This window comes from Pseudophryne corroboree, assembly GCF_028390025.1.
Source record: "Pseudophryne corroboree isolate aPseCor3 chromosome 3 unlocalized genomic scaffold, aPseCor3.hap2 SUPER_3_unloc_11, whole genome shotgun sequence".
NCBI lineage: Eukaryota > Metazoa > Chordata > Amphibia > Anura > Myobatrachidae > Pseudophryne > Pseudophryne corroboree.
In genome coordinates, this window is record NW_026967499.1 from 1,039,777 (window position 1) to 1,062,175 (window position 22,399).

The 22,399-nt window shown below is 48.0% G+C and overlaps 1 protein-coding gene across 1 annotated transcript in view; it reads left to right on the top strand.

Annotated features, from left to right (window-relative positions):
• Window positions 1-22,399, top strand: part of LOC134983267 (uncharacterized) — a 569,154-nt gene that overhangs the window by 400,959 nt on the left and 145,796 nt on the right. The window lies entirely within an intron of this gene.

Below are 22,399 nucleotides of genomic sequence, written 5' to 3' on the forward strand. Positions count from 1 at the left end.
TTAACAGCTATTTGCAGCCACACATGAGCTATAGTCAGATTGTGTGACTCGTGCTGCTAATGAAGGACACAGACGCTGTGTAATTCTATGTACTGGTGGCTGTCTGTGCTGATGGAAATTAACCCCATGGAATCAATTACCACTATCAACACATTCTATTATGAGATCTAGTGTATGGTGTATATGCAGCAAAATACTGTAGATAATTAGGGAAGGATATATACTGTGTTAATTATTGAGGTGGGATAAGTTGCAATAAAGGAATGCACTAGTGATCCACATCAATCACACAGAAATAAACCACACTGTGGATTTAAACAGAAATCATGTTCTAAGAGCTGTCTGTACTGATAGACATTAACCTCACTGGAATAGTTACAATATTGTAACATTCACAGCAGTGAATGAGTCACAGCTAGACTGTGTGACTGGGCTACCAATAAAGGATACGGACAGTGTAACAACATCAATCAACAATTGCTTGTGCTGATAGAAGCTAAGGAATAGCTACAATATTGAAACATTTGGAGCCACACATGAGTTATAGTCAGACTGTTTGCTTTGTGCTGCTAATAAGGGACACAGACGCTGTGTGACCGTTATTATCAATACTTGCCTGTGTAGAAGGGAATTAACCCCATAGAATCAACTATAACATTGAAATATAAGTGGCGATATATGAGTCACAGCTAGACTGAATAGTGCACTATAAATGAAGAACAGATACATAATATAACAACATTTATTAGACTCTTAGCACTATAGTATATCTCCTTAATGTGTGGTAAGATGGAATAATAGTGACCTCTACCATATGTCCAGTCCCAAGGAGTCACACACACACTGTATATACATAGAAATTAATAAAATCATCTGTAAACATCTTGCTGTGAAGAAATTAACTAGCACACTGATTTGTTAGAGACTCCTATAGTGATTCTCTTACATATAGATTGAATATTAGTATATCTTGTCATACATGACCTTTATTGGTTATATTGAAAATAAGGAATAAAGAACAAGACATGAATTGCTGGTAACTATATAATATTAATAAATATAAAACAAGACATGAATCACTGCTGGGAATTATACAACGTTTATTAATAAACACAGTAAAATATATGAACATTTGCATATTATAAAGGCATACAGAATTTGCAGTTTGCGGACGCCCTGTGTGCGAGGAGTCACATATTTTAAAACACTTTTTCTATTTTTTCACCTTTATATTTTACCCTATATTTCGCAATGTTTTTTATTAATACAAATTAAAAGTTACATTTTATATTAGCAATGTGCACCACTACAAGGCAATCTTGTTTTCTCTTTTTTTGCATATATAGCACCCTATCTTGCCTGTGGTAGCACCCCTCAGTAAAGATAATTTATATGAACAAAACGGTAAACATTTAGAGGGTTGGTTTAAAGGAACAGACGACTTGTGCGACCTTTTCTTTTTGTATATAACAGACACTGATACTCCTAAGAAGCCCCGGTCCCTGGTGTATAAAAATGGAACCAGGACAGCAAGGAACATCACAAGCGGAAAGGACAGATGGGTGGCGCCCAAAGGAGAACAAAAGGTGAGTCTCTGCAAGTGAGGGGGGGTGTCTGCAAGAGGTTCTGCAGAGAACGAGCCGGTACATTCCCTCCCCAGGCAACGAAGAGCCAGGTGCAGGACGCTAGCTCCCGGGGAAGTCTGGAACAAGACCAACCGAGGACGCAGGCATGTCAGCCAGAGCGGAGTCAGTCCGGAGCCCCTGTGTTAATCCTGAACAATGCCCGAGTCCCACCGTCTAAGATGAACGGCCGCAATGGTAGCACTCAAGACTACACAGACTTGTAGCCATTGTAGAGATACGGGTCTCCGGTCTCTACCACCGATAGTGATCATTGGATATCTCATTCATCTCCGCATTAGTTGCTGAGTGCACGGAACTTTCACAAGAACTTAATTATTTGGCACCACAGTACTCTATATATTTTATTCATACAATAGTGATTTCTGCATTAATACACTGTATATGTATGCATACTCCATTTCATATAATCATAAGTAAAGGTTTCAGAACCGGTTCAGGATATTGTATTTCATTGGCAGATGTCAATCATTACACAACAAAGGCTTTAACAAGCCAGACTACCGGCATCAGACACCGAGGGGCGATAGCGCAGGGAGGATAATAAACCAACCTGGTTCCGGTATGAATGGTCGACCATGTTATGGTCGACAGTCATTAGGTCGACCACTATTGGTCGATATTGACATGGACACATGGTCGACACATGAGAATGGTCGGCACATGAAAGGTTGAAACATGAAAAGGTCGACATGAGTTTTTTAACTTTTTGGTGTTGTTTTTTGCGTAAAGTGACGGGGAACCCCAATTAGTGCACCGCGTCCCCTTGCATGGCTCGCTTCGCTCGCCATGCTTCGGGCATGGTGCCTTCGCTTCGCTCAGCACAGATTACCATTCCAATCGTAGTCCACGTGGATCATAAAGTATGGAAAAGTTCCCCAAAAAGGAAAAAAAGTTAAAAAACTCATGTCGACCTTTTCATGTGGCGACCTTTCATGTGTCGACCATTTTCATGTGTCGACCATGTGTACATGTCGACCATGTCAATGTCGACCAATAGTGGTCGACCTAATGACTGTCGACCATAACATGGTCGACCATCTGAACGGATACCAACCAACCTTATCCCAAGTATTATCTCACACGCCTCAACAAGAGAGTCGTCATTTGTGAATGAGGTAGCATCAAGAACCAGACGCTTGTAGATCTTCTTTTGATCCTCCTTCATCAGTCGCATTTCCGCCATGATGTAAATGCTACACGATTGCTCCAAGTCTGGGAACCTATTAAGAACCTCCTCGGTGAGAGTAAAAAACTGTTGTGAGCTGGGCGGGGCAGAAGTGGGTTTCCGGATGACCTCCACTGTTTCAGGGGTCGTGGCTGTTGGGTTCGGTGGTCCACTTCAGTTGTCTCGCTCATGCAAGGCTTCACTTCCAGCTTCGGTGTAATATCCTGCAATATAAAACAAAAATGAACTCTATGTAAAAATGTGTGTGTACAATACAATACAAATGTGTGTGTACTTACCAGATCCAGACTCTCCGATGCCTCCTCTTCCACAAGAGTGGGAGAATCCGGATCCAGATTACAATGTGGCCTTATCCTTGGCTCTTGCTCCAAAGTGATTTTCGTGAGGTCATAATATCAAAGTGTTGGCTTCTAAACCTCTCCCATCCCTGCTCCTGAACGTTGCGATTCCATGTACTTCTTGTGCTCCTATAAAAACACTGTTCACTGTTCCGGGCTCTACTGTATCTGATCAGCAGGTCATATGCCTGATTCCTCTGTGTCCTGTTGGCATAGTCCGCACTTATTACACACCACAGGCACTCGTTCTCGTGATACAATTCAATGAATCCAGACCAGAATTTGTGATTTTCCTCTGCTGAAACATCTGTGGGAAAAATATTAAACACAATTTAACTACAAAGCACTAGTGTAATGTACACACCTGTGTCATACAACCTGTATAGTAACGCACAAACAGCAACTTGAATTATGAGCACCCAGCGGAAAATAGAAACCCATCTCCAGCACCGTTACACATTATAACACACCGTAATCCCCATTACACATTATTACACACCGTAATGCCCATTACACAATACACACTAATGCCCATTACACATTATTACACACCATAATGCCCATTACACATTATTACACACCGTAATGCCCATTACACATTATTACACACCGTAATGCCCATTACACATTATTACACACTGTAATGCCCCTTACACATTATTACACATTATAATGCCCATTACACATTATTACACACCGTAATGCCCATTACACATTATTATTAGATATGAGCGGGTTCAGTTCCCTGAGAACTGGACCCCCCGAACTTCACGCTCTGAGCCCAGATCCGAGTCCAGCTCTGGACTACTTGCCAGACTTGGAAACCAGAACGAGGCAAAACGTCATCATCCCACTGTCGGATTCTCGCTGGATTTGGATTCCATATAAACAGCCACGCATCTCCGCCATTTTCACCCCAGACTTGGAGAGTGAGGGAGACAGACCTCTGTCTCTCTCTGTGGGTGGTGGCATTGGGTGGGGTCAGTGTGTGCTCTGTAGGGGTGCTGCTGCAGTCACTGTGGTGTACCTGTGCGGTGTTAGGGGTGCTGTCCTGTCACTGGTGTTTCATGTGCTGCAGCTGTACATGGGTGTTGCTGTCCTGGCTGTCACTGTGTTGTACAGGGTGCAGGGGCACTGTCCTCCTGTATGCTGGAAAATATAGGGGTGCTGCTGTTCAAATAACATTACACCGGTCCTGTGTGTCATAAAAATTCAGGGGTGCAGTTGTTAAAAATTAAAAGCACACTTCTGTATACTGTAAAATATAGGAGTGTTGCTGTTCAAATAACATTACATTGGCCCTCTATGGTGTAAGTATACAGGGGTGCTGTGAAAATAAAGGGGCACTGTTTGTGTCCTGTAATAATAAAGGGTGCTGTCCTGTGAAATGGAGAACAACAATTTGGAGGAAAAAATTGTGCAAGATCTGGAACCACTTCCAGTTCCTAGTGCTGAAGCTGCTGCTGCCACCAGTCATGACATTAACGATTTCATTCCATCAACTTTCTCTGCTAAGGCCGATGCCCAATGTCATAGAGGGCGTGTAAAATCCAAGAAGCAAAAATTAATAATCAGAAAAAAATAAACTATCTGACGAGAAACATAAAATTGGCAAAATTGGCAATAGGCCATTCACGACACGAAGTGGCAAGGTAAGGCTAAGGTCTTGGCCTATGTTCATAATTGGTGGCTCAGCTTCTCATGAGGATGGAAGCCCTCCAGCCTCTCGAATAAAATTAAGCTTGTTAAACATCTGTGCATACAGAGATATCGCAAATCCCCAAGGAGAGTCGTAGTGTGTCCGCGGTTGCGATGTCCAGGCCTGACCTTCCCAAGACTGTATGGAAAAAGGAGGCTCCTACCACCATTTGCACGCCCCCTGCAAGTGCTGGAAGGAGCACCACCAGTCCAGTTGCTGATATTGAGATTGAGGATGTCACTGTAGACGTACACCAGGATGAGCAGGATATTGGTGTAGCTGGCACTGAGGAGGAAGTTTATGATCAGGATTCTGATGGAGATGTGGTTGGTTTGAATAAGGCACCAGTGGAGACAGCTGTTGTCCATTAGAGGAGAAAGCACATTGACATGCCTGGACACAATACAAGAAAGTCACCTCTTCGGTGGGGAATTATTTCTCCACAAATGTGGACAACAGCTGTCAAGCCATATGTTGCCTTTGTCAATCTGTAATAAGTAGGAGTAAGGCTGTTAACCACCTAGGAACATCCTCCCTTATACGTCACCTGCAGCACATTCATCAGAAGTCATTGTCAAATTTCCTCCTCAGTCAGGAACGTCAGTAGTCCTGCAGGCCATGTCACTGCCATGACTGACAAGTCCTCCCCTAATCGTGATTCCTCTGGAGGATCCTTGAGTGTTATGCCTACTACTGCTGCTGCCACTGCTGTTGTTGCTGCTGGAAGTCGATCTTCATCCCAGAGGGGAAGTCAGAAGATCACTTGTACTACTTCAACTAAGCAATTGACTGTCAACAGTCCTTTGCGAGGAAGATAAAATATGACAGCAGTCACCCTGTTGCAAAGCGGATTACTGAGGCCATAACAACTATGCTGATGTTAGACGTGCGTCCGGTATCCTCCATTAGTGCAGTGGGATTTAGACAGCTGATGAACATTCTGTGTCCCCGATACCAAATTCCGTCTAGATTCCACTTCACTAGACAAGCGATTACCGGACTGTACAGGGACATTAAGAAAAGTGTCCTCAGTGTCCTTAAAAATGTGGTTGCACCCAGTGTCCACTTAACCATGGACATGTGGACAAGTGGAACAGGGCAGACTAAGGAATACATGACTGTGACAGCCCACTGAGTAGATGAATTGCCTCCCGCAGCAACAACAGCAGCGGCACCAGTAACAGCATCTCACAAACGCCAACTCATTCCTAGGCAGACTACGCTGTGTATCACCGGTTTCCATAAGAGGCACACCACTGATAACCTCTTACGGAAACTGAGGGACATCATCGCACAATGGCTTACCCCACTTAGACTCTCCTGGGGATTTGTGATATCGGACAACGCCGCCAATATTGTGCTTGCATTACATCTGGGCAAATTCCAGCACGTCCCATATTTTGCACATACAATTAATTTGGTGGTGCAGAATTTTTTTAAAAACGACAGGGGCGTGTAGGAGATGCTGGCGATGGCCCGAAAAATTGCGTGCCACTTTCGACATTCAGCCACTGTGTGCCAAAGACTGGAGCGCCAGCAAACACTCCTGAACCTGCCCTGCCATCACCTGAAACAAGAGGTGGTAACGAGGGGGAATTCAACACTCTATATGCTTCAGAAGATGGAGGAGCAACAAAAGGCCATTCAAGCCTATATGTCCACCTACGGTACAGGCAAAGGAGGGGTGTCAGGAATCGACTTACCAGGCTGACATCCGTCCGCCGCTGCGGACTCCGTCCTGGCTCCCTGCGGTCACCTGTCACCTGTGTCCCTGCCATGGGGCACCATCGCGAGCCTGGGAGCGCCCCTGTGACAGCGGGCGTGTAGCGCGCCGCGTCCCCGCTAGGCCGCGGCGTGGGCGCCGCCATGACAGTCTGCAAACAGCCAGTATACTGCGGCCAATCCGGTGCTTGGCCGCACCCACTTTCCTTCACTCACCCAATCCCTGTGCACCATGGGGTACATAAGAGACTGCAGGATCAGTCTGCAGGCATCCTGGACTTTGTGTCACTCCTGCGACCCATGTGAAAGGATCTGTTCCTGTTCCTCCCGTGTTCCTGGCTCTCTGGTTAAGGACTTGTACTCCTGGTTACTCTGCACAGCTCCGTGGAACTTCAAGGCCCAGCAATACCTGCAAACTTCCAACAGGCTTCACACTCATCACCACCTTGTGTGCTTCAGCCTTGCAGTTGAGACTGACTCCAGGTGTGTTCCATTCCTCCACCTGTGATACAGCTTGCTGCTGCCAGTGCTCCATCACCTGCACTGTGAAGTCAGACTCCTGCCTCTGCTCAGGTTTGCCATTCTACACCTTGCTGCCTAAAGTTTCCTGTTTTAAAACCTGCACTGGTTTCCAAAACCAGAACCATTTCTCAAGCACTTGTTCTTCTGTTTATTATATTACCGGTTATTATTTCCTCAAGTCATCTGTCATCCAGTGCCATAGACTTTCAGTTATTATGCTGAGTGATTGACTTTTTCATCTGTTATTATTATTTCTGCTACCATTCTGTTATCATCATCTGTTAATAAATATCATTGCGCTCATGCGCAGGAACGTTATCCAGCCTCCTCGTTTTCTCCCAGCTACCTCCACTGACCCACTAGCGCCCCCTCCGGGGACACAACCCAAACACAATCTGACAGTAAGTCCAGGATCGATGGACTCGGATGGTGGACGGAGTGTGGGGTCAGAGGCCTTGCAAAATCTGGTCTCCCGTCTGGATGGTCAAGAGGTTGCGCAGCAGCAGATGTTTCAATTCCTGCAAGGGATGTCCTCCCGGTTAGATACACTACAGCAATCCCTGCCTAGTGTACTCTCTCCTACTGTTCCTGTTACTCCAGCACCTGCCAGTGCTGTGAGTTCTTCTATGCCGGCTGCATCAGCTCCAGTGTCACGTCTGCACCTGCCCGTGCCGAGCAAGTATGATGGCAGTCCAAAGTTATGTCGCGGGTTTCTCAACCAATGTGAAATACAGTTTGAGTTGTTGCCACATAATTTCCCCACGCCAAGATCCAAGGTTGCCTACATCATCTCCTTACTCTCTGGATCTGCTCTGAGTTGGGTGTCTCCTTTGTGGGAACGTGCTGACCCTCTGATTAACAACTACACAGACTTCGTGTCAACCTTCAGACGGATCTTTGACGAGCCTGGTCGTGCAACATCAGCTTCGGCAGACCTGATCCAACTTCGTCAAGGTACCCGAAGCATGGGACAATATGTCATCCAGTTCCAGACGTTGGCTGCAGAGATTCAGTGGAACAACCAAGCTCTGGTAGCAGCTTTCTGGCACGGACTCTCGGATCGGATCAAGGATGAACTGGCGACCCGTGACATTCCTGTTCAACTGTCTGATTTGATCTCCCTGTGCATTAAGTTGGACTCTCGCATCCGCGAACGCAATAATGAACGCGCTCGGAGTGAGCCACGCAGATCAAGATTCATACCTTCTGTACAGTTCCAGTCTCCCTCTTCTGACGAGCCTATGCAGATAAATAGGTCCCGCCTAACTCCTGAAGAGCGGGCAAGAAGAATGCGTGAGAGACTCTGCCTGTACTGTGCGGCTGCGGGCCACCAGATTAACTCCTGCACGGTGCGTTCGGGAAACGCCAGATCCTGACTTGTAAAGGAGGAGTCAAGTTAGGATCTTTCAGTCAAGCTCCTTCTAAACAAGACCTCATCCTTCCGGTGACGCTAGAGACTTCAGTTGGGCTCCAGTCTGCGTCAGCATTAGTGGACTGCGGTGCTGCAGGAAACTTTATTACCCAAGCTGCGGTAAATAAATTTTGCCTACCTACATGTGAACTTTCCTGTCCAGTTTATATTACTGCTGTGGATGGTAGTAGAATCTCCAAGGGGAACATTTCTCATCAAACTGCCCCAGTGGTTCTGGGAGTTGGATTTCTACACTCTGAACTGATTAAGTTCCTGGTCATCCCTCAAGCCACCCAGGAGATCGTCTTGGGCATGCCCTGGCTCCAGCTACATAATCCACAGTTTAACTGGTCAACGTTGCAGCTTACCTCATGGGGTTCACATTGTCATCAGTCCTGTTTAGCCCAAGTGTGTCCCATAAAGTCTATCGAAGTTAAGACACAGTCAAGTCTCCCAGCAGCTTATCAAGACTTTTCAGATGTTTTCAGTGAGAAGGCTGCTGATGTCCTACCGCCCCATAGGGAATGGGATTGTCCCATCGATCTCCTTCCTGGCAAGAAGCCACCTAGGGGGCGCACCTACCCGTTGTCTGTTCCTGAAACTGAGGCGATGAGCGATTACATCAGGGAGAATTTACAGAAGGGATTCATCCGTCCTTCATCATCACCCGCTGGTGCAGGTTTCTTCTTTGTTAAAAAGAAGGATGGAGGACTGCGACCATGCATTGACTACCGAGGTCTCAATGACATTACCATCAAAAATAGTTATCCATTACCACTCATTACCGAATTATTCGACAGAGTTAAAGGAGCCCGCATCTTCACCAAGTTAGATCTCCGCGGTGCCTACAATCTCATCAGAATCCGGAGTGGTGACGAGTGGAAAACAGCTTTTAACACTCGAGATGGCCATTACGAATACCTGGTAATGCCATTCGGGCTGAGTAATGCCCCAGCTGTGTTCCAACACTTTGTGAACGAAATCTTTCGTGATGTCCTGTATAAATACCTCGTTGTTTACTTGGATGATATCCTCATCTTCTCTCAAGACCTTTCATCTCATCGTCTACAAGTCCGTGAAGTTCTCCGACGTCTTCGTGAGAATCGGCTCTACGGGAAACTATCTAAATGCACCTTTGAAGTTCCCTCTATACCCTTCCTGGGTTATATAATTTCCGGATCGGATCTTCAGATGGACCCGACAAAATTGGAAGCTATTGCCAATTGGTCCATTCCAAATTCTCTCAAGTCTATCCAGCGGTTCCTGGGTTTCGCCAACTACTATAGAAAATTTATTCGGGGATTCTCCACTCTCATCGCTCCTATTACCAACCTGACTCGGAAAGGGGCAAACCATTCCAACTGGTCAGAAGAAGCTTTGGCAGCCTTCCAGAAGATCAAACTGGCCTTTATGTCTGCTCCAGTTCTGTCTCAGCCAGATGTCAACAGACCGTTCGAGTTGGAGGTAGATGCCTCTACAGTTGGGGTTGGAGCTGTCCTCTCCCAGAAGGGATCCGATGGGAAAGTCCACCCTTGTGGATTTTATTCTCGCAAGTTTCTTCCTGCAGAAGCTAACTACTCCGTGGGAGATCAAGAACTACTGGCGATCAAGCTGGCTCTCGAGGAATGGAGATATCTCCTAGAAGGGGCCAAACATCCGTTTAACATCTACACGGATCATAAAAACCTGCTATATCTAAAGGCAGCTCAGTGCCTTAACCCTCGCCAGTCCAGGTGGGCTATGTTTTTCTCCCGTTTTAATTTCAAGCTTCATTTCCGCCCAGGTTCGCAGAATGTGAAAGCCGATGCTTTATCCCGATCCATGGAATCTGAAGAGGAAACGCCTGACTCGGTGCCACATTCCATCCTGAGTCCAGTGGTATTCGCGGCATCTCAAGTTTCCCAGCTCCTCCTCCTGGTAAGACTTTTGTTTCCTCAGAACTCCGTCCCAAGTTGCTATCTTGGGCCCATCAATCCAAGTTTACCGGTCATCCTGGTGTCCTGAAGACCTTCAAGTTCCTCTCTGCGACATACTGGTGGCCAAAGATGAAAACTGACATCAAGGATTTCGTGGCATCCTGTCCTAAGTGTGTGCAGCACAAGACTCCTCGTCAGTCTCCAGCAGGTCAGTTACAACCATTGTCTGTCCCTAGTCGTCCCTGGTCACACCTGTCCATGGATTTTATCACCGACCTTCCTCCTTCTCAAGGATACAATACCATCTGGGTTGTAGTGGACAGATTCACCAAGATGGCTCATTTTGTTCCTCTCCAGGGTCTCCCTTCTGCCCCGAAACTTGCCCAAATCTTCCTACGGGAGATTTTCCGCTTACATGGTTTACCCTCAGAAATAATATCTGACCGGGGGGTACAGTTTGTAGCGAGGTTTTGGAGGGCCCTCTGTTCTGCCATGCAGGTCAAACTGAAGTTTTCGTCATCATACCATCCTCAGACGAATGGGCAGACAGAGAGGGTTAATCAAGAACTTGAGACGTTTTTAAGATTATATGTTTCATCTTCCCAGGATGACTGGTTCGATCTGCTCCCATGGGCCGAGTTTGCCCACAACTTCCGATACCATACTGCTACTGAAACGACACCATTCTTTGCAGTATATGGGCAACATCCCCGTGTTCCGGATTTCCAAGAACTCCCTCATATGGATGTTCCTGCTGCCACTACTGCTCTGACTCAGTTCTCATCTATTTGGAGAAAAATTCACGTTTCTCTCAAAAAGGCCTCCAGTCGGTACAAGTTCTTTGCCGACCGCAAGAGACGTGCGGTTCCTAATTTGAAACCTGGGGACAAGGTTTGGCTGTCAACCCGTAACCTCCGTCTCAGGGTCCCGTCCATGAAGTTTGCACCACGCTTCATTGGTCCTTACCCTGTTGAAAGAGTCATCAACCCAGTGGCCTACAAATTGAAGTTACCATCTTCCCTTCGTATACCTAACGCTTTTCATGTTTCTCTCCTCAGACCCCTAGTCCTAAACCGTTTTCAGAATACTCTTCCAGTTGGCCCCAAGGTTCGAACTCAGCGGGGCGTGGAATTCGAGATCAACAAAATTCTGGATTCCCGTTGCCGGTATGGACGTCTCCAGTACCTGGTCGATTGGTCCGGTTATGGCCCAGAGGAGAGAAGTTGGGTGAATTCGTCCGATGTCCATGCTCCAAGGTTGGTCCGTGTCTTCCACAGCGCTCATCCCTCCAAGCCACGTGGGTGTTCGGTGTCCACCCCTAAAGGAGGGGGTACGGTCAGGAATCGACTTACCAGGCTGACATCCGTCCGCCGCTGCGGACTCCGTCCTGGCTCCCTGCGGTCACCTGTCACCTGTGTCCCTGCCATGGGGCACCATCGCGAGCCTGGGAGCGCCCCTGTGACAGCGGGCGTGTAGCGCGCCGCGTCCCCGCTAGGCCGCGGCGTGGGCGCCGCCATGACAGTCTGCAAACAGCCAGTATACTGCGGCCAATCCGGTGCTTGGCCGCACCCACTTTCCTTCACTCACCCAATCCCTGTGCACCATGGGGTACATAAGAGACTGCAGGATCAGTCTGCAGGCATCCTGGACTTTGTGTCACTCCTGCGACCCATGTGAAAGGATCTGTTCCTGTTCCTCCCGTGTTCCTGGCTCTCTGGTTAAGGACTTGTACTCCTGGTTACTCTGCACAGCTCCGTGGAACTTCAAGGCCCAGCAATACCTGCAAACTTCCAACAGGCTTCACACTCATCACCACCTTGTGTGCTTCAGCCTGCAGTTGAGACTGACTCCAGGTGTGTTCCATTCCTCCACCTGTGATACAGCTTGCTGCTGCCAGTGCTCCATCACCTGCACTGTGAAGTCAGACTCCTGCCTCTGCTCAGGTTTGCCATTCTACACCTTGCTGCCTAAAGTTTCCTGTTTTAAAACCTGCACTGGTTTCCAAAACCAGAACCATTTCTCAAGCACTTGTTCTTCTGTTTATTATATTACCGGTTATTATTTCCTCAAGTCATCTGTCATCCAGTGCCATAGACTTTCAGTTATTATGCTGAGTGATTGACTTTTTCATCTGTTATTATTATTTCTGCTACCATTCTGTTATCATCATCTGTTAATAAATATCATTGCGCTCATGCGCAGGAACGTTATCCAGCCTCCTCGTTTTCTCCCAGCTACCTCCACTGACCCACTAGCGCCCCCTCCGGGGACACAACCCAAACACAATCTGACAAGGGGGAATACACCTGACTCAAGCTCAATGGAGAATGATTTCCGTGTTTTGCACGGTTCTCCAAACCTTCAAACTTGCCACACGTGAAGTCAGTTCAGACACTGCCAGCCTAAGTCAGGTCATTCCCCTCATCAGGCTTTTGCAGAAGCAGCTGGAGAAATTGAAGGAGGAGCTAATACGGAGCGATTCCATTAAGTATGTGGGAATTGTAGTTGGAGGGTTTATATCTAAAGAAGCCTTAATGTGTGGCACACTCTTTTTTGTTTCATGAATAAATGAAAACATAACTTTTATTCTTATTTAAGATAGATTTTTCAATAGGCATGACATAAGGCAATTGATTGTCAGCCGGGAAAGACAAAGAATTAATGAAAGATATAAAATAATTTATATACCACCACTAGGTAGAGCAAGAATTGATATAAGCAAGTGAAATATAAAAGGGATTTAAACACAGGTTTTATTTATCAAATTTATGAGATCCTTTCACAACAGGATTGTGATCTCAGAAAAAAACTCTTTTAAAGCTGCTCCCTGCAGAGCGTTACTACTGCATACAACCTAAGTACTCCCTGCAGAGCGTTACTACTGCATACAACCTAAGTGCTCCCTGTAGATTTTTTCTACTGCATACAACCTAAGTGCTCCCTGCAGAGCATTACTACTGCATACAACCTAAGTGCTCCCTGCAGAGCGTTACTACTGCATACAACCTAAGTGCTCCCTGCAGAGCGTTACTACTGCATACAACCTAAGTGGCCTTTTCTGGTAACCACTATGTGTTACAATGACCACTTTGTTACTACCCGTAGCGTATCACACGATAAGACAGTGTTACTACCTATAATGTATAACAGTGGGATCACTCTCACAGGCACAATGAAACATATATGTTCAATTCAGCACATATGTAATAATATTGGGATTGATGTCACAACTGAGGGCCTGAGTTGACGGGAGGCAACCTCAGTTGTAGGGGCTGAGATGTAACGGAACCTGGGAGGTTGTATCAGACCCCTAGACATGTAAGTAACATGTAGAATAACTGCCCGAAGGCGTGACCACGACAACCAGGATAAAAGTCAATGATGTTTATTATGACAAACTCCGTAACACAGCAGAAAATAAGAAAACATAAAAGTCAGCAGGGCAATAATACAGTTCCTGGATACTACAGGGTGGCAAGGGCCACAGGCACTGGTAGTGTGAGACAGTTCTTATAATCTTCTAGTTGGAAAGTCCTTACCAGGCCTGACTGTAGCAATGGAGAAACCCCAGGATCGTACCAGCTGGTGTTCCAGGAAAGGCTGGGCTGCTGAAGATAAAACGGCTGCTGTGGATACTGGCTGGAACCAGACTGTTGTTGGTACGGAGTGGATACTGGCTGGGACCAGTTAAATAATAAACGAACTTGAGAGCGATGAAATAATAATACCGGTGGAGAGTGGTAAACTGCAGAAAGGACACCGGCCCTTTAAGAGAAACAGTACACTGCTGGAAGCTGGGCTGGAAGCAGGTGATTGACTTGAGAGCGATGAAATAATAATACCGGTGGAGAGTGGTAAACTGCAGAAAGGACACTGGCCCTTTAAGAGAAACAGTACACTGCTGGAAGCTGGGCTGGAAGCAGGTGATTGACTTGAGAGCGATGAAATAATAATACCGGTGGAGAGTGGTAAACTGCAGAAAGGACACCGGCCCTTTAAGAGAAGCTGTACACTGCTGGAAGCCGGGCTGGAAGCAGGTGATTGTTGTAGCTGGAAACAGGTGAGTCCAGAATGGATCGGAGAGTCAGGCTACACCGCAGATGGAATGCTGGTGCGGGTCTCTATAGCTGAAGTCTGGGGACAGGAGCTGGAACCTGGAAGACAACCACAAGAGAGAGACAAACTGGAACTAGGTTAGACAACCAAAGCACTGACCCCTTCCTTGTTCAGGCACCTATTACTTATACCTGCAGCAAGGAAGGGGTTGGCTAGGCAATTATGCAAATCAACAATACAGACAGCAGATTGGTGGAAATGATCAGATGACAAAATCCAAGATGGCTGCGCCCATGCAGACACTTGGAGGGAAGTTTGGTTTGTAATCCATGTGAGAATTTAAACAATAGTGGCGACGCCGGCCACAGGAGACAGGAGACGCCAGACTGACAAGCGCACATTTAACCACGCGGGCACAGCGGAGGCCGCGGCTGATGAAATCACCACTCTGACATTCTGCATGTGGAAACTCAGGAACAGCGGGATCCGGTCCTGGAACGCTGAGCCAGCCTTAGGAGGCATCTGAAGGGTAAGTAATGGCGTCCAGATACCCGGATCGTGACAATTGAGAGGAAATGTTTTCCTATAACCAAGTATATCATTGTAAAACCCAGGCACCGATGTGATCAAGCAAACATGAAACGTACATCATCGGAAGCTCAGACGTACACTGTCTCCGGGTGTGTGGATTTCAAACCTGACCCGGCATCTGGGCTCTCGAGCGGCTCCCAGCGCAGCGTTACAAGTCTCCTAGCGGTACTGACACCGCTCTCTGCACAGCGCTACAGATTCCCAGCGGCATTGACACTGCAGCCACCATTTCGGGCAGGTACTCAGAGCGGCTCTTTCATTCCCGGGACACCGCTCACCTCCTCTGCAATGTGTACCCGCAACAGGGGAGGGAGCGACTGATCCCGGGGACAGCAGAAGCTGCTGCACTTCATCTTTCCTTCTGCTCTGGTGCTGGTGCTTTCCCTGCTCTCATTGTTCCCAGTCACTGCCCCACGTCACATGGGATAAAAGTAGAAGAGGGATTCAGCCTATATACACCAGAGCTTCTTTATATCTATCAGAGGAAGGATCTCTATCAGAAGAATGGTTATAGCACTGTTTATATAACAGCATATATTATCATTATTACAGGCTGCTACTCTCTCCCCAGCCTCATTCATTCTTCAGATGTTATATTTCTGTAGCGGGTGCTGGAGATACAGAAAGGTGGTTCTCCCGATTTGTGGAGTCATTGCATACAGACGTCATTACTAGTCACTGGTTACTACTCGTTATCTGACTGATTTATCTTTTCTCTGACGTCCTAGTGGATGCTGGGGACTCCGTAAGGACCATGGGGAATAGACGGCTCTGCAGGAGACTGGGAACAATTAAAGAAAGATTCAGGACTATCTGGTGTGCACTGGCTCCTCCCCCTATGACCCTCCTCCAGACCTCAGTTAAGATACTGTACCCGGAAGAGCTGACACAATAAGGAAGGATTTTGAATCCCGGGTAAGACTCATACCAGCCACACCAATCACACCGTACAACTCGTGATATGAACCCCGGTTAACAGTATGATAACAACGGAGCCTCTGAACAGATGGCTCGCAATAATGTGGAACAATAACTATTTACAAGTATTGCAGACAATCCGCACTTGGGATGGGCGCCCAGCATCCACTACGGACTACGAGAAATAGAATTACCGGTGAGTAAATTCTTATTTTCTCTGACGTCCTAGTGGATGCTGGGGACTCCGTAAGGACCATGGGGATTATACCAAAGCTCCCAAACGGGCGGGAGAGTGCGGATGACTCTGTAGCACCGAATGAGCAAACTTAAGGTCCTCCTCAGCCAGGGTATCAAATTTGTAAATTTTAGCAAAAGTGTTAGACCCTGACCAAGTAGCCGCTCGGCAAAGTTGCAGTGCCGAGACCCCTCGGGCAGCAGCCCAAGATGAACCCACCTTCCTTGTGGAGTGGGCTTTTACTGATTTTGGCTGTGGTAGTCCTACCGCAGAATGCGCAAGCTAAATAGTGTTACAAATCCAGCGAGCAATGGTCTGCTTAGAAGCAGGAGCACCCAGCTTATTGGGTGCATACAGGATAAACAGCGAATCAGTTTTCCTGACTCCAGCCGTCCTGCAAACATACATTTTCAGGGCCCTGACTACGTCCAGCAACTTGGAATCCTCCAAGTCCCTAGTAGCCGTAGGCACCACAATAGGTTGGTTCAAGTGAAACGCTGATACCACCTTCGGGAGAAACTGAGGACGAGTCCTCTACTCTGCCCTATCCAAATGGAAAATCAGATAAGTGCTTTTACACAACAAAGCCGCCAATTCTGATACACGCCTGGCCAAAGCCAGGGCCAACAACATGACCACTTTCCACGTGAGATATTTCAAATCCACGGTTTTAAGTGGCTCGAACCAATGTTACTTCAGGAATCCCAAAACCACATTGAGATCCCAAGGTGCCACTGGAGGCACGTAAGGAGGTTGAATATGCAGAACTCCCTTGACAAAAGTCTGAACTTCAGGCAACGAAGCCAGTTCCTTTTGAAAGAAAATCGACAGAGCCGAAATCTGGACCTTAATGGACCCCAATTTGAGGCCCATCGTCACCCCTGCTTGCAGGAAATGCAGGAAACGACCCAGTTGAAATTCCTCCGTTGGGGCCTTCTTGGCCTCACACCAACCCACATATTTTCGCCAAATGCGGTGATAGTGGGTTGCAGTCACATCCTTCCTGGCCTTGATCAGGGTAGGAATGAATTCCTCCGGAATACCTTTTTCCTTCAGGATTGGCGTTCAACCGCCATGCCGTCAAACGCAGCCACGGTAAGTCTTGGAACAGGCAGGGCCCCTGCGGCAGCAGGTCCCGCCTTAGTGGTAGAGGCCATGGGTCCTCTGAGAGCATCTCTTGAAGTTCCGGGTACCAAGTTCTTCTTGGCCAATCCGGAACCACGAGTATAGTTCTCACTCCTCCCCTTCGTATTATTCTCAGCACCTTGGGAATAAGAGGCAGAGGGGGAAACACGTAAACTGACTGGTACACCCACGGTGTCACTAGAGCGTCCACAGCTATCGCCTGAGGGTCCCTTGACCTGGCGCAATATCTTTTTAGCTTTTTGTTGAGGCGGGACGCCATCATATCTACCTGTGGTCTTTCCCAACGGTTTACAATCAATTGGAAGACTTCTGGATGAAGCCCCCACTCTCCCGGGTGAAGGTCGTGTCTGCTGAGGAAGTCTGCTTCCCAGTTATCCACTCCCGGAATGAACACTGCTGACAGTGCTAGTGTTATGATTCCTGTACTCCAGACCGGAGAAGATCTTATGGCAGGGATCTGAGTACAGGAACAATATGCTGGTTGTGGGAGCTGGAGAGCCTAGTAACCCCTGGCGCCCTAACTCCGTTGTCTCGCCCGTGTTATCAGAAATCCCCTGCGAGACTATGGTTGCTTGAGCCCATGGCAGCCGCGTTCGAAGGGCGGATTATGTCTGCCCAACCCCGATGCCCCCGCAGGTCTTAATGGGAGACAAGGGGAAATCCGAGACAGGGTGATAACAAGGGGCCCTCTGACTAAGCAACCAGGCCAGGGGTTACAAGCTAACTAACTTAAATCAAAAGGTATGTGCGGACTAGCCGCCAGGGAAAAGGACAACCAAAGATCCACTGATCTGACACTCCTATCCGGCACCGCTGGACACCAGAGTGGATCTGTGGAAGCGGAATCCTCCGCAAAAGCTCCAGAACACAATTAAACAAAATAATAAACAGTAAGCGGACAAGCCGCAACACACGGCTGCGCCGCGACTCACGAACACCACCAGATGTTAAAGGTGCTCGGTCAGACTCCAGGAACAGATGGTAAACTTCCGAGTACAGGATCTCTGAGGACAGGAACAACCGAATAGACCGGGACTGGGAACTCTCTGCAGCAGACACAGGCAAACAGGAAGCTATCACCGGCGTCTGTGAGAAGCCCAGGAAGTGTTCTTAACAGAGAGTCCTCCAATCAGCTGTTTGGAGGCTGATTGGATTAAATGCCATGCAGCTGCCAAGCTGCCTGGCCAGGGAAACAGATGAGTGATTAATTACAACATGCCGTGCAGCTGCATGCTACACAGCCAGGAAACCAATGAGGTGATTAACTTAGACCCAGCAACGGGGAACGCGGTCCGACAGTGGCGTCCCCGTTGCTAGGCGCCGGGCCGCACTGACGAGCGGACCCTCGGCGCCTAACAGCTAGCACGTGATTTTCCGCCCACCGGAGAAACCTTGTGGCTTCTGCCATTGCCCTCCTGCTTCTTGTGCCGCCCTGTCTGTTTACATGGGCGACCGCCGTGATGTTGTCTGATTGGCTCAGAACCGGTTTGTTTTGAAGCAGGGAACCTGCTTGGCATAGGGCATTGTAAATGGCTCTTAGCTCCAGGATATTTATGTGTAGTGAAATCTCCTGATTTGACCACAGCCCTTGGAAATTTCTTCCCTGTGTGACTGCTCCCCAGCCCCGAAGGCTGGCATCCGTGGTCACCAGGACCCAGTCCTGTATTCCGAATCTGCGGCCCTCTAGGAGATGAGCCCTATGCAGCCACCACAGTAGTGACACCCTGGTCCTTGCCGACAGGGTTATCCGCTGCTGCATCTGGAGATGCGACCCGGACCATTGGTCCAACAGGACCCACTGGAAAATCCTTGCGTGGAACCTTCCGAATGGAATTGCTTCGTACGAAGCTACCATTTTTCCCAGGACTTGCGTGCATTGATGTACCGACACCTGTCCTGGTTTTAGGAGGTTTCTGACTAGAGATGACAACTCCTCGGCTTTTTCCACTGGAAGAAACACTTTTTTCTGGTCTGTGTCCAGAATCATTCCCAGGAACAGAAGACGTGTCGTCGGGACCAGCTGTGACTTTGGGATATTGAGAATCCAGCCGTGCTGCTGCAGCACTTCCCGAGAAAGTGCTACCCCCACTAACAACTGTTCCTTGGACCTCGCCTTTATCAGGAGATCGTCCAAGTACGGGATAATTAAAACCCCCTTCTTCCGAAGGAGTATCATCATTTCGGCCATTACCTTGGTAAAGACCATCGGTGCCGTGGATAACCCAAACGGCAGCATCTGGAACTGATAGTGACAGTCCTGTACTACAAACCTGAGGTACTCCTGGTGAGGAGGGTAAATGGGGACATACAGGTAGGCATCCTTGATGTCCAGGGAGACCATGTAATCCCCCTTGTCCAGGCTTGCAATAACCGCCCTGAGCGATTCCATCTTGAACTTGAATCTTTTGATATATGTGTTCAAGGATTTTAAATTTAAGATGGGTCTCACCGAACCGTCCGGTTTCGGTACCATAAACATTGTGGAATAGTAACCCTTTCCTTGTTGAAGGAGGGGTACCTTAACAATCACTTGCTGTGAATACAGTTTTTGGATAGCCACCAACACTGCCTCCCTGGCAGAGGGAGTTGCTGGTATGACAGATTTTAGGAAATGGCAGGGGGGAGACGTCTCGAATTCCAGCCTGTACCCCTGAGATACTACTTGAAGGATCCAGGGATCCACCTGTGAGAGAGCCCACTGTGCGCTGAAATTTCTGAGACGGGCCCCCACCGTACCCGGGTCCGCCTGTGAAGCCCCAGCGTCATGCTGTGGAGTTACCGGACGCGGGGGAGGACTTCTGCTCTTGGGAACTGGCTGTATGCTGCAGTTTTTTCCCTCTACTTTTGCCTCTCGGCAGAAAGGATGCACCTCTAGCCCTCTTGTTTTTATGGGGCCGAAAGGACTGTACTTGATAATACGGTGCTTTATTTTGCTGTGGGGTAGCCTGTGGCAAAAATGTCGATTTCCCAGCTGTAGCTGTGGAAACGAGATCTGAAAGACCATGCCCAAACAGTTCCACCCCCTTATAAGGCAAAACTTCCATGTGCCTTTTTGAATCGGCATCACCTGACCACTGCCGAGTCCATAACCCCCTTCTGGCGGCAATGGAGATTGCGCTTATTTTTTATGCCAGCCGGCAAATATCCCTCTGTGCATCACGCATGTATAAGACGGCGTCTTTTATATGCTCTATCGTCAGCAAAATATTGTCCCTATCCATAGTATCAATATTATCCGACAGGGAATCTGACCACGCAGCTGCAGCACTGCACATCCATGCCGATGCAATAGCTGGTCTCAGTATAATGCCCGTGTGTGTGTATATAGCTTTAAGGGTAGTTTCCTGCTTTCTATCAGCAGGTTCCTTTAGGGCGGCCGTATACGGAGACGGTAGTGCCACCTTTTTTGATAAACGTGTAAGCGCTTTATCTACCCTAGGGGGTGTTTCCCAACGTGACCTATCCTCTGGCGGGAAAGGGTACGCTGCCAATAACCGTTTAGAAATTATCAATTTCTTATCGGGGGAAGTCCACGCTTCCTCACACACCTCATTTAATTCCTCAGATGCAGGAAAAACTACTGGTAGTTTTTTCTCACCAAATTTAATACCCTTTTTTGTGGTACTTGGGGTACTATCAGAAATGTGTAATACATTTTTCATTGCCTCAATCATGTAACGTTATGCCCTATTGGAAGGTACACTAGTCTCATCGTCGTCGACACTGGAGTCGGTATCCGTGTCAACATCTGTGTCTGCCATCTGAGGTAGCGGGCGTTTTAAAGCCCCTGATGACATTTGAGACGCTTGGACAGGCACAAGCTGAGTAGCCGGCTGTCCTATGTCGTCAAACCTTTTATGTAAGGAGCTGACACTGTCACGTAATTCCTTCCATAAGTCCATCCACACAGGTGTCGACCCCGCAGGGGGTGACATCACATTCACAGGCATTTGCTCTGCCTCCACATCATTATCCTCATCATACATGTCGACACAGCAGTACCGACACACAGCACACACACAGGGAATGCTCTGACAGAGGACAGGACCCCACAAAGCCCTTTGGGGAGACAGAGGGAGAGTATGCCAGCACACACCAGAGCGCTATATAAGACAGGGATATCACTATACAGAGTGTTTTCCCATATAGCTGCTTGTATTATATATACTGCGCCTACATTTATTGCCCCCCCTCCCTTTTTTTCTGTAGTGCAGGACTGCAGGGGAGAGCCAGGGAGCGATCCTTCCAGCGGAGCTGTGAGGGAAAATGGCGCCAGTGTGCTGAGGAAGATGGCTCCGCCCCTTTTTTGGCGGGCTTTCTCCCGCTGTTTGTGTAAATCTGGCAGGGGTAATTTACACCTATATAACCTCTAGGGCTATATATGGTGTCAGTTTTGCCAGCCAAGGTGTTAATATTGCTGCTCAGGGCGCCCCGCCCCCCCCCCCCCAGCGCCCTGCACCCATCAGTGACCGGAGTGTGTGGTGTGCATGAGGAGCAATGGCGCACAGCTGCAGTGCTGTGCGCTACCTTGGAGAAGACAGAAGTCTTCAGCCGCCGATTTTCCGGACACTTCTTGCTTCTGGCTCTGTAAGGGGGACGGCGGCGCGGCTCCGGGACCGGACGACAAGGTCGGGTCCTGTGTGGGATCCCTCTGGAGCTAATGGTGTCCAGTAGCCTAAGAAGCCCAAGCTACCACCAGTTAGGTAGGTTCACTTCTTCTCCCCTTAGTCCCTCATTGCAGTGAGCCTGTTGCCAGCAGGTCTCACTGAAAATAAAAAAACTAAAATATACTTTCTTTCTAGGAGCTCAGGAGAGCCTCCTAGTGTGCATCCAGCTCGGCCGGGCACAAAAATCTAACTGGGGTCTGGAGGAGGGTCATAGGGGGAGGAGCCAGTGCACACCAGATAGTCCTGAATCTTTCTTTAATTGTGCCCAGTCTCCTGCAGAGCCGTCTATTTCCCATGGTCCTTACGGAGTCCCCAGCATCCACTACGGACTACGAGATATAGAATT